Source organism: Melozone crissalis, unplaced genomic scaffold (assembly GCF_028551555.1).
Source record: "Melozone crissalis strain CALT ecotype California unplaced genomic scaffold, PUWL_Pcris_2 ptg000066l_1, whole genome shotgun sequence".
NCBI lineage: Eukaryota > Metazoa > Chordata > Aves > Passeriformes > Passerellidae > Melozone > Melozone crissalis.
The window spans coordinates 669,761-682,830 of NW_026535844.1; the positions used below are offsets into that span (position 1 = coordinate 669,761).

The 13,070-nt window shown below is 57.5% G+C and overlaps 1 pseudogene; it reads right to left on the bottom strand.

Annotated features, from left to right (window-relative positions):
- The window catches only part of LOC128945551 (uncharacterized), a 1,882,792-nt pseudogene that overhangs the window by 68,836 nt on the left and 1,800,886 nt on the right, over nucleotides 1-13,070 (bottom strand).

Here is a 13,070-nt window from a genome sequence, read left to right on the forward strand (position 1 = left end):
TGGTAGCCCAGTGTCTGAAGGTGCTTTGGGCTCTACTGACCTCTCACTTGATCCTGCACGCGCACAACCCCCAGCCCTGCTTGTGCAGAAGCAGCTGCCATGCACTTACCCTTGGCCAATCTGCTCCACTTCCAGGTATTTCTGGGGAGGCTCCGCCTCGCTCACGGTGTTCCCTGAAAGAAAAAACGTGGAAGACGCTCCCTCCCAGAGTGAGAGCCTGCCTTGCAGCAGAGCCAGAACCAGCCCCACTCCCTGGGGCTGTGAGCCCCTTGGTGTCAGCTGGGGAAGGACAATAAATGGCTCTGTGACATTCAGCTGCAGAGCAACCCTGGGTGCAGCTGATGCCCAGACACACACACAGCACCTGCTCGGGCACCCAGGAACAGAGCAGACGTACTCAGCTGCATCAGGCACCACTCCCCTCTCCCCTCTGGCTGCAGGGCTGTGCTGCTGTCAGAATGTTCAGCCCAGGATCCCACAGCGGAGGGAGCTTCATTGTCCTCTTCCCAAGCAGAGGGAGCTTCTCCATCCTCTTCCCAAAATGCTGCAGGTTCGCCATCATCTTTCCAATTCAGGGGATGTTCACTGTCCATTTCCCATGCTGGGAGATGTTCACTCTCCTCTTCCCAAGACACAGGATGTCCTCCATCCTGTGCAAGGAGGATGGGAGATGTCCTCCATCCTCATCCCACACTGGGTGATGTCCTCCATCCTCATCCCACTCCATGGGAGCTTGGCCATTCTGGTCCCACACCAGGGCACATCCACCGTCCTCGTCCCACGCCAGGAGATGTCCCCTGTCCTTGTCCCACCCCATGGGAGCCTTGCCGTTGCATTCCCACACCGCGGGATGTTCGCCCTCGTCTCCCAGAGCAGCGGGAAGCTCACTGCTGTCTTCCTCCTCTTTGGCCTCCTCTTTGGAAGCAGAGGGAGCCCCAGGAGGTGCTGGTGCTGCTTTTGTGCCCTGTGGACAGACGGCAGCGTGAGGGACGGGAAGTTCTATCTCAGTTATCACCTTATTTATCCTCAGCTGCACATCCAGCTGCACTAAGCAGAAATTGGGTTCAGAGCTGTTCCAATTAACAATGGGCTAAAGTCGACATTGCCACTTATTGTTGGGAATTCGATATTCCACCATGGCTAAAGCCAGCAAGCAATCCTCTGCCTGCAAAACCAGACCTGCAGCTCTTCAAAAGCTCTTCGGCAGAAAAGGAGAAAACTGCTGGGGATCCCTTTGCTGCTGCTGCTGCAGGCACTGACAGGAACTTTCCTTCAGCCTCCCTGGCTGGCACTGGGCAGCCACATGCCGAGCTCACAACTTGCTGCACAATTCCAAACACCAAAGGTTCCTTTCCCACTCACCGAAGGAGGAGCTGCTCGGAATCCAGACATGAGGTGCCCTGAAACGGGAGAGGGAACATGAACCAGATGCTGTTAGGAATAAAACTGCCTGTGGTGGGAAATGCCACGGAGCAAGGTAACCCCGAGAGAGCATTTTGCTTTCACAGCATCCCTCCAAGAGCCACAGTCCCTTCCCACAGCAAGCAAGAGAAAAGCACAAAATACTGGGCTGGGTCAGTTCTTGGCTGGGTCAGTTCTTGGCTGGAGCAGCAAAGGGAGGGAGTTCCAGGCTCTGCTGGCACAGACTCCCTGCTTGAGGGAACAGAACCCCCAGGGCTCATTGCAGATGCTGTGCATGCCCCACTGGCTGCAGACACCCCCTTTTTCAGCTGCAGCTGCTGGCAGGAGCTCTCCCAAAGCAATGGTATCTTCATGGCAATTTGGTTCCAAAGTCAACTCAGCTCCAGAAGAAGAACAGAAAGCACACAGCAAGCCCAAAGCCACAGATGCTGCACCGAGGGAAAACGTCGACTTACGTGCCAAGTGGGTTAAAAAATACCCCGAATTAGCCACAGAGTACAAAGTGTAAACTGCAGCAGCCACATGCTGGAGCATTTTGGCTGCGCTGCACACGTCTGCAGCCTGTAGCCCTGCAAGCACAGAAGGACACCCATCAGGGCTGGGCTGGCTGCTGAGAATGCCTCGGGCAGGAGGATCCTCCGGCAACGAGCCCAGAGCCACTCTGGGCACTGAGGACTCCGTGTCCCACAGCAACGGGAACACCACGGGGACGTGGCGCTGTTCCTGTGACATCCCAGCAGCAGCTCACGCAGAAACCGCCTGGAAGGTTCTCCCGTGTCACAAAGGAGCACAAAGAACCCTCCCAGGGCACAGCCCATGGCCCAAAGGGTGCAAGAGGAACTCGGAAAATGCATCAAACAAGAACACCCCACAGCCCAGCCTGAACACTGAGGAGGAACAAGGACGGCACCAAACCAAAGGAAACATGACCTTTAGTCACTGATAGTTCTGACTAAAAGCAGCAAGCCTTGTTCCATCTGGGATCTTTGTTCTAGTTCTAAATGCAAGCAAGTTTCTCCACTCTAAATACACAGAAGGCAGGAACTGGGGAGGAGGTGGGATTAGGAAGGAGAAGGAGGAGGAGGAGGAGGAGGAGGAGGAGGGAGAGAGGAAAAGGAGGAGGAGGAAGAGGAGGAGCAGGAGCAGGAACAGGAGGAACAGGAGGTTCCAGTGCCCCCTGTGGCCGCAGCCGCGGGACCTTCGCCCCCAGCTCGTCCTGCAGGTGAGCGGGGAGGGGGAGCTTGTCCCAAATCCATCGGGGGGATCCCTGAGAGGGTTTTTTATTGGGGTGTGTTTGGAGCTTGCAGGTTGTGGATTTGAGCCCCAAATATCATCTGGTGTCTCTGGGAGGTTTTTTTCTCTGTGTGTGTAGGTTTGGATCTCGCAGGACCCCAAAGCTGAGCCCCTTGTAGGATCTTTGGGGGCCCACGAGGCCATTGCCCCGTATGGGCAGAGGGGGACATTGGTCCTGGGGACCCCCGGGAGAGCAGAGGAGGGGAACCCCTGGGACCCCCAGAGTGGGGAGAGCAGAGAGGGGTGATCCCAGAGCTGGGGGACCCTGGCAGACTGGAAAGGGGGGGAGCCTGGAGAGGAGGGACCCCTGGGATCCCTGGGATCTCAAAGCAGAGCATCAGGGGAGAAGGGCCCCCATGGACTCCCAAAAGCCCCTGGATCATCCCTAAGCAGGACGCTGGGGAATGGAGAACCCCTGGAACCATTGGACCCCCGTGGTCCCAAGGAAAGGAAACCTGTGGAACCCCAAAAGTGGAGAGATGAGCAATAGGGAACTCCTGGGAGAGTTTTTTTGGGCTAAATCCTGATGTGTGGAGATTTTCATGGACACAAGAATCCTGCTGAGTTCCAGAGACGGACCTGGCCAGGAGGAGCCTCTACTCCAAGGTGCTCCCACCTTGGTTTCCCCCAAAACAGGGTTTGTCATTCCCAAGCTGTGGCCAGATGGAGGAGGAGGAAAAGCCCCAGAGATCCCTCACAAGGAGGGGCTGCAAACCCAGCCCAGGGAGCTGAGAGGGTGAAAGAGCCGCCCTGAGCCAGGAAGGTTGCTGGAGATGCAGCCAGAGCTCAGAGCTGGTGGAGAAGCCTCATGGCAGGGAGAAGCCCCACAAGTGCTTGGAATGTGGGAAGGATTTCAGCTCCAGCTCCACCCTGATGGAACACCTGAACATCCACACTGGGGAGAGGCCCTGGGAGTGGGGGGAATGTGGGAAGAGCTTCAGTGGGACCTCCGACCTCAGCAAGCACCACAAGATCCACACTGGGGAATAGCCCTAGGAGTGCTTGGAATGTCAGAAGAGCTTCAGGTGGGATTCAGAGGTCTTCACTCACCAGCACTTCCACACCAGGGAGAGGCCCTGCAAGTGTCCCGAATGTGGGAAGAGCTTCGTGCGCTGCTCCAGCTCCATCCCCCATGGGAGGATCCGCGCTGGATGATCCCCAGTGACCCCCGTTGGGCAGAGCCCTGGTGACCCCTGTTCTGGCTGATCCGTGTTGGGCAGGGGGAAGGTGTTGGAGAGATTTCCTTCCCTTCTCCTTCTGCTGCTGTGATTTGGTTGGTAATAAATTCCCGCCGGGAGCCCAGGCCGGGTCCGTTGTGCCCGTGCGGGATTTGCTGCGGGATCTCTCCCGGTCCTTGTCCCCACGCAGGAACCCTCGGTTCCATTTTCTGTCCCTGTGCGGCTGCGGGGGGCAGGGACAGAGCGGCTCTGGGGGTGCCTGACATCGGGCCAGCGTCACCGCTCACAACGGGCAGCCCTGAGATACCGCGCACCTGGGCACGCATTGCTGGGCTCACCTGAGCTCCCACCTGCCCAGCGCCCCAAGGTTCCCCCTCCCCAAAAAACCCCCAGCCGGGGGCTGCAGCGTCCCGGAAAGGCCTCAGCCAATGGCAGCGCAGGCAGGAGGCGGCTTAGCCAATGAGCAGTCGAGGTGTTGAATTGCCTCATCGGTTGCCGGGCAGAGCCCGTGGCCGATCGCTGCCCAGAAGCGGCGGCAGCCAATGAGAGCGCGCGGCGCTGCCGAGCCCGCCCTGCTCCGGACTGGCGCTCCCAGCGCAGCGCGGCTGCTTTGGGGCTGCTGCTCCCTGCCCGGCCCCGGCCATGGGGCGAGGGGCGGCAGCTGGGGCCCTGCTGGTGGCACTGGTGGTGCTGGGAGCCCCCCCCGGCTGCGGGCGCGAAGCTCTCGGGTGAGCGGGGCGGAGGGAGGCGCTGGGACGGGGGGGTGGGAGGGGGAAAAGTGGAGGGGAGACCCCAAAATTGAGCGGGAGAATGCTGGGGATTGGGGGATTTTTGGGAAAATGGGGAAATGGGGACCCCAAAAGTGATTTGGGGGGCGGCTGGAGGTGGGGGGGGAGAGGATGTGGAAGGGGAAATGGGGGAACGGTGGCAAGGAGGAAGCGGCAGCGCGGGCAGGAGGGTCCCATGACGGCCGTGGGGCACAGGAGGGGCGGAGTGGGGATCCGGTGTGGCTCCCGGAGCTCTGGGGGTGCTGCTGGGAGGTGCTGGGTGGGCACCCCCTGAGCTGTGTCCTGCTCTCACAGGCGTGTTCCAGTTCTGGGCAGTGTCAGAGTGTCACTTCATTAATGGCACGCAGAAGATGAGGTTCGTGCAGAGGTACATCTACAATCGGGAGCAGTTCGTGATGTTCGACAGCGACGTGGGGCACTACGTGGGGTTCACCCCCTATGGAGAGGGGTGGGCCAGTGACTGGAACAGCAACCCGGCCACACTGGCGTACGCACGGTCTGTGGTGAACATGGTCTGTCCGTACAACTACGAGGGGGTTCGCCCGTTCAGCGCCGAGCGCCGAGGTGAGCGCGGGGCAGAGCGTGTCCCCTCGGGCCCTGCCCGGCCAAATCCCTGGAGCCCCTCAAAACCTCGCTGGGAATCAGCCCAGAGCCCTCAGCCTTCCTTGTGCCCATCCCCGGGGCCTCCTGTCCCTGCCACTGACCACCATGGCTCCCCCAGTCCATCCCAGTCCCTCTCAGTGACCCCCACGCGTCCATTTCAGCGACGCGTAAAGGTGACGCTGCTCATCCAATCAGAACGCGTCGCTCTGATTAGTCATCTGTTGCCAGGCAGACCTGCAGTGCCGAGTGCACCGCGCTGGACTCGGCTTCCCAGTGCCGCGCACTTCATTCCCAGTTCATCCCAGCGCCACCGGGTTCCCTCCAAGCCCGTGTCCAATTCCTGCCCAGTCCCTCCCAGTCCATTTCCATTCTTTTCCCAGTTCATTCCCACTTCACTCCCAGACCTCCACCCTCTCTCCCAGTGCCCCCCAGCGTGTCCATCTCGCTGGTGCCCCCCTCGAGCTCCCAGCCCAGTCCCTTCCCAGTCCCTCTCCAGCCCAACCCAGCCCTCCCCCCTCTCTCCCAGTGCCCCCCAGCTGATCCCAGTGTGTCCCCGCTCTCTCTCCCAGCGCCCCCCAGCGTGTCCATCTCGCTGGTGCCCCCCTCGAGCTCCCAGCCCGGCCCCGGCCGCCTGCTCTGCTCCGTGATGGATTTCTACCCTGCTGCCATCCAGGTGAGGTGGTTCCAGGGCCAGCAGGAGCTCTCGGAGCACGTGGTGGCCACCGACGTGGTCCCCAACGGGGACTGGACCTACCAGCTGCTGGTGCTGCTGGAAAACCCGCCCCGGCGCGGGCTCAGCTACAGCTGCCAGGTGGAGCACGTCAGCCTGGAGCAGCCCCTGAAGCGGCACTGGGGTACGGGGGAGCCCCTGGGGGCGCTGGCAGAGCCACTGGGCTGTGCTGGGAGCCACTGGGAGGGAGCTGGAGAGAGCCGGGCTGGAAGTGGGAGAGGGGCTGGGGGCTGGGCAAGGGCTGGGCAGGGGTTTGGGGGATGCTGGGAAGGGTGGGATGGGTTTGGGGGGTCCTGGTGGGCACTGGGAGGGAGTCTGGGGGCGCTGGGTCTGACTGGGAGGGAGTTTGGGGGTGCTGGGTGTGACTGGGAGGGATCGCAGGGAGCCCCGAGGGGCTGGAAGGAGATCGGCGATGGCAAAGCGGGGCTCGACATGAGCTCGGTTGTGCTGGGCACAGCCTGGGAGGGCTCTGGCTGAGTCCTGCTGGGGCTGCCAAGGGACTGCGAGAGGCTTTGGGGGTCCTGGGGCGCTGGGGGCCAACTGGGAGGGGGCTGTGGGATGCTGAGAGGGACGGGAGGGGCTTTGGTGGCTCCTGGCCAGGACAAAAATGGATCGGAGGGAGGTTTCAGGGGGCCCTGGCTGGGCTGGGGGCCACAGGGAGGGCGCTGGGATGGGCTCGGGGTGTCGGTGAGAGGTTTTGGGGGTGCTGAGCCCTGCGGACCCCCCAGAGATGCCGCCGGACGCCGCCCGCAGCAAGATGCTGACGGGCATCGGGGGCTTCGTCTTGGGCTTCGTCTTCCTGGCGCTGGGGCTCGGCTTCTCCCTGCGCAAGAAGGTCAGGGCGGGTGCCGGGGGTGGCGTCCCCCCCGTGGCGGAGCGTGTGCGCTCCCGCCGGGGCCCCCAGCCCGGTGTCACCCCCTTTTCTGTGCCCACAGAGCTCCTGAGCCGGCGGCGGCCGCAGCCCCTCCCCGTGGGCTCGGGCCCGGCCGGGACCCCCCGCTCCGTCCCCGCTCCGCTGATTTTGGGGGGTCCCGTGTCCCCCCAGCCCCGCTGGCCCTCTGCCCCCGCCCAGTGCCTGCTCCCAGTGCTCCCAGTAAAGCTTCCCAGTTGGGCCCGGGGCCGTTTATTGGGGGGCGATGGAGAGGGGTTTGGGGGGGGGCGATGGGGAGGGATCTGGAAAGAGGGAGAGGGACAAAGGGTGGGGGCTGGGCCCGGGGGGAGCGGGAAGAGGATGTGGAGGAGGAGGAGGAGGAGGAGGAAGAGGAAGAGGAAGAGGAAGAGGAAGAGGAAGAGGAAGAGGAAGAGGAAGAGGAAGGATCAGGAGAAAGGCCGGAGAGAGGAGGAGAAGGAGGCAGGATAAGAAATGAGGAGGAGGTGAGGGAAGGAGGAACTGGAAAGAAGAAGAAGAGGAGGAAGAAGAGCAGCAGCACCAGAACCTCGCCGTTTTTCCACGCCCCCAGAGCTGCAGCCCCCCCGGCCCCGTCAGCATCGCCCCCTCCCCACATCCTGCACTGAGCACAGAGGGAGAGCTCAACCCTTGTTAAGAATATCTAATTAATTTAAAATAACTAATACTTTTTAATTTTAATAAAATGTTATTTTAATTTATGAAAACACCATACCACTTAAATTTATATGATTTAAAAAATGATTTTATATTGGTGTAAGAGTTGGTCCTGAATTTTCCCTCGTCTGCCTCAGGATCGTCATTTGGGGACCACTAAGAAAAGACCGCCCCTGTCTTAAATCTCTGGCTCCAAAGGAGAAAGTCACATGCCAACAACGCCCTAGATCTGAGAGCGTTGCTAAGCCATTGTTCTCACAGGTGGTGTTTGCTGTGTGCTACACTGAGCCCAATGAGAAGAAGAAGGGGCACTGTGCCCTTTTTGCAACAACAGCCTTGGGAGCTCTCCCACCTCTTGGCCTGGCTGGACTTCTCCTGAGTTTCAGGTGGTCCCCCCACAGAAGACCCTCACCTGTTTTACAACCACCGTGACAGACAGACTGAGATGTAAGGAGCCTCTCCATCAAGGACTGAGACATGGAACCCCCATGTGAAAAGGCCCCTCTGCTCCTTCCAAGGACTGGGACTGAAACCCCCAGCCCGGGGCAGGTGTGTGGGGGAGGCAAGCTGACCAAAGCGAGATGTTTGCCTGCAGGTTGTGACCGCTGGACCAAGAAGACAATGGCTCTCGTTTACTGCTGAGAGCATGGACTACCTGTTACTTCTATTCTTTATTGTATCTGTTTCCCCTCCCTCACAATTTCCAATAGAGTTATCATAATAAAAACCTCTGAGTTAGCGAGAGACTTTGAGATCTCCCCGACGTAACAGGCAGATCCTCGACTGGACTGGACCAAAGCACTTTGTCTCTACGTTTGGCAGCCCTATTCCCTCTCTCTTCCTTTATCTTTTCTCTCCCTTAATCCCTCTATCGCATTTTGCTGTGGTCATTCAATAAAGGTGCATTTGTTTCCATTATCATTGCAAAACCCCACTGTACCGTGTCGGTTCTTTTTGCACCCTGAGATCAAATCCATGAACCATCACGAAACCCGTCCGTGAGGACGGATCGTGACACCCCCCGAGGACCCCTCCCCAAATCCCCCCCCCAGCACCCCCAGACCCTGCTAAAACCCCCTCAAGTTCCCCCCAGACCCTCCCCAAATCCCCCCCCCAAACATCCTCAAGACCCCTCCCCAAATTCCCCTCACGACCCCTCCAGGACCCCTCACCTGTCCCTGCGCCTCCTCAGCAGCTCCCGGAGCCCCCCCCATCCTCTCCCAGCGCCTCCCCCGCTCTCTCCAGCGCCTCCCGCAGGACCCGCCCGAGCCCGGGGCGGCTCCCGGGGGTCCTTAAGGGGGTCCCGGGGTGGGGGGGAATAGGGGGCGCCCGCTCCATGCCGGGCCCGTGGTCAGGGGGCGCTGCTTTGGGCTCGGCACCGATTGGTTGAGGAGGCGCGGGGAGGGCGGGAGTTGCTGAGGGGAGACGTCCGGTGAGTGGTTGGTTTGATAGAAAACGCGGTGATTGACAGGAGAGGGGCGAGGGAGGCGGGCTTTGCCGAGGGGAGGCGCGCGGTGATTGGTTGGTTCAGCTCGAGAGAGGCGGGAGTAGCTGAGGGGAGACCTGCGGTGATTGGCTGATTCGGCGCGCGAGAGGCGGGCGGTGGGGAGGCATTGGTCGGATCCGCGCACGGTAAGACCGGTGTTCCTGAGGGAATACCCGCGGTGATTGGTTGGTTTGGGGTGGGGTGCGCCATGATTCGTTAGTTTGGGAGATGAAGAGTGCTGATTGGATGGTTTGGGGTGGGGCGCGCTGCTATTGGCTGGGAAAAGTCTGGGATTTTTTTAAAGGACTTTCCCGGTTTTTTGGGGAAAAACTCTCAGATTTTTCACGAAAAATTCCCATTTTTTTACAGGAGAAACATTCCCGGGTTTTTTGACCCCATATGACCCCAAATAACCTAAATAACCCCAAAACACTCGAAATAAACCCCAAAGAACACCCAAAAAACCCCAAATACCTGAAACTGCCCCAAATAACCCCCAAAAATTCCAAATAACCCCCCAAAAAAACAAAAAAACCCCCCAAATTAAACTCAAAGACCCCCAAATGATTTCCAGTACACCTAAAAAAACCCCATGTACACCAACATAACTTCCAAGAACCCCAAATAATTCCAAATAAGCCCAAATAAACCCAAACAAACCAAAATACTTCCGAATAAACTCAAATAATTCCAAATAACATCAAATAAACAGAAATAAATCAAGTAAAACCCAAGAGAAACCCCAATTAGTCCATAAATAGCCCCAAATAAACCCCAAACAAACCCTAAATTAACCCAAAGGAACCCCAAGAAAGCCCAGTTCGCCCGGTCCCCACCCATAAACAGATCCCGAACAATCAGAACGCGCGACACTGATGATGTTCCACTTGCTGGGCACAAACTCAGAGCACTGGCCCCGCTCAGCGATTTTCAGCCAATCAGCGCCCGGCCCGACTCTGACTCATCACTTGCCAGCCACAGACCAAGGCCTCTCACTGCGGTAAATACTCAGAAATCGCGGGGGGGGGGGGGGGGGGGGGGGGGGGGGAAGGGGAAGGGTGTAATTTCCAGCCAATCAGAGCGTGTCTCGCTGATGACTCATCAGTTGCCAGGAGCGGAATTTGGTGGCGGGGGGAAGGTGATCCTGGGGATGGGCTGGGGACGCCAAATTAATCCAAAATGGGGTCGGGACCCTAAAACGGAGCAGGAAGGGCCTGGAGCCCCCAAAATCAAACACGGGGGAGGGGATTGCGGGAACGATCGGAAAGGGGAGGGAGAGCAGGGAAAAGAGGGGGGTGGGACCCCAAAATTGAGCTGGGAGGGGGATGGGTCCCCCAAACAGGATGAAGCCAATTTTGTTCCTGGAATATGTAAAGTAGTTCATGGATACGCGAAAAGCCTATTAATATGTAACAGGCTGATGTAACGGGAGAAAAGGACCATAAAGCAAAGGTTGTTATGGCCACCAAGACCCCCCAGTTATTTTCAGGGACACCCCTTAATTAATCTGGTTTAACTACATCAGCCTGTTGCATATTCATAGACCCTCATGCATATCCATAAACTAATCTACATATTTCAGGAACTATTTTACATGGCCCAGCCTTGGGGGTGTCTCCCTATTTCAGGAGTCTCCACTGAAATACAAAATGTAAACCCCCTCCCTTTGATGATAATGATGATGACGATTACATTAATTATTTTGAAATTAAGGGGTTCTCAGGCAAAGATATGGGAGTAGAAATAACAGTTCTTTATTAGGAAAAATTAAAAATACAAATGCAGTAGTACAAACAAAAAAAGTGACAGAGTCAGAATCCTCTGGGAATCCAGTGAAAAAGGCTGATCCTCCGGGAATCCAGTGGGCAAATATTTATCCTCAGGGAATCCAGTGGGAAAAGCTGAAATTTTTGGAATCTGGTCAGAAAAAGGCTAATCCTCTAAGAATCCAGTGGGGAAAGGGCTGATCCTCTGGGAATCCACTGGGAAAAGCTTTGTCCTCTAGGAATCCAGTGGAGAATGAGGCTGATCCTTTGGAATCCAGTAGGAATAGGGCTGATTCTTTGGGAATCCATTTCTTAACCCCCAAAGACAGGGCACAGGAAGGGCCATGGAGTTTTTATAGGGTATCCCAAGGGTGGAGTTGGGGTTGGGGAGGAGTTCTTAGCAACACAAGAAGGGTGAGATCAAATTCCTGCCTCTTAGCAACAGCAGCACTCCACACAAAACGTGTCCCCAAATCCTAAATTCCCTCTAAAACAACTGAGAAATTATGCAACATCAGATATATTCAATGAATTTCCTTCATTTAACCCAGTTTTGGGTGTTCTTAAAGGATGAAGGTGAAGCAGAGGCCAAACCAAAAGGCGAAGCAGCCAGGCGTGTTCCCAACATGTATCACAGGGAATGGGAGTGACCAGGGCTGTGCCCAAAGTGCCTCCTCAAGTGGGGGATGCAGCTGGAGCACCGCACGAAGCTCTGCCCGCACTCGGGGCACTCGCAGGGCTTCCCTTAGTGGTGCCTCCGTTGGTGTTGGGTCAAGTGAGAGCTGCTGGAGAAGCTCTTCCCACACTGGGGACACTCGTAGGGCCTCTCCCCTGTGTGGATGCGCCGGTGGGTGACGAGGGTGGAGTTGCGCTTGAATCCCTTCCCGCAGTCGGGGCATTGGAAGGGCCTCTCCTCTCTGTGAATCCAATAGTGCTGGAGGAGATCGGAGCTGGTCTGAAACCTCTTCCTGCATTTATCACACTCGTAGGGCCTCTCCCCAGTGTGGATGCGCCGGTGGGTGACGAGGGTGGAGTTGCGCTTGAATCCCTTCCCGCAGTCGGGGCATTGGAAGGGCCTCTCCTCCCTGTGACTCAGATAGTGCCGGAGGAGATCAGAGCTGGTCAGAAACCCCTTCCCACACTTGGAACACTCATGGGGCCTCTCCCCAGTGTGGGTCCTGTGGTGTGTGATCAGGATGGAGCTCTCTCTGAAGCACATCCCACACTCAGAACACTTGTACGGCCTTTCTCCAGTGTGGATCCTCTGGTGGCTGGTAAGGTGGGAGCTCAGGTTGAAGCTCTTCCCACACTCCCCACACTCGTAGGGCCGTTCCCCAGTGTGGATCCTCTGGTGCCTGATCAGGTTGGAGTTCCACCTGAAGCTCTTCCCACACTCCACGCACGTGTGCGGCTTCTCCCCATCATGGAGCTGCTCATGGAGCACCAGCTCCGAGCTCTGGCTCCATCTCGGGCCGCCTTCCCGGCCCAGGCTGGCTCTTTCCCCCTCAGATCCCCGCCGGCTGCGTTTGCAGCCCCTCCTCGTGCGGCATCTCCGGGGCTTTTCCTCCCCATTGGCTTCCTGCGCCGTGGAGCCGCTCAAAACGGCCTCTTCCACCAGGTTCTGCCGCGGGCATTTGTCCTCCCTGCTCTCCATGCTCAGCTCCTGCTCTGGGGGAGGAAGGACAAAGACAGGATGGGATTTGCCTCCGTGCCATAGGCAAGGGCAAGGAGATCCCCCCAGGGCTGAGCTGCAGCCGGGGCCGTGCTGGGCTGGGAGATGGAGCAGCACAGAGGGGAAAGGGGCACTCATCGCCAGCTCGGGGCTGTGCACAAATCACAAACAGGACTGGACTGCTGGGAATGCATCCCGAGCTGTGTGATTTTCCAACCATCTGTCTCATTACTTGGTTATGACAATGGGAAGATGCCAGTAGCTCACTTTACAGGTAGCAGACAAAGGACTTCATGTTAAAACTTAGTTTAAAAGGTTTTTGGCCAATCACGCAAAGCAAAAGCATATTGACTGTAGTTCCATCCAAGCACTATAAGCACATTGATGGTTAAAACAACGCTTGCTTATTTCAAGTACAATACCTGCTTGTAAGCCTTAAAAAACAATGCACAGAGCTCCACTATTAAGCTTGAAACTTCCTAATATCTTGCTAGATACACTTTTCCGCAGGTTAGGGAGTTATTCTAGATAAGTGTTAATGCACAGACCATTGTTCTATTTCTCCTTA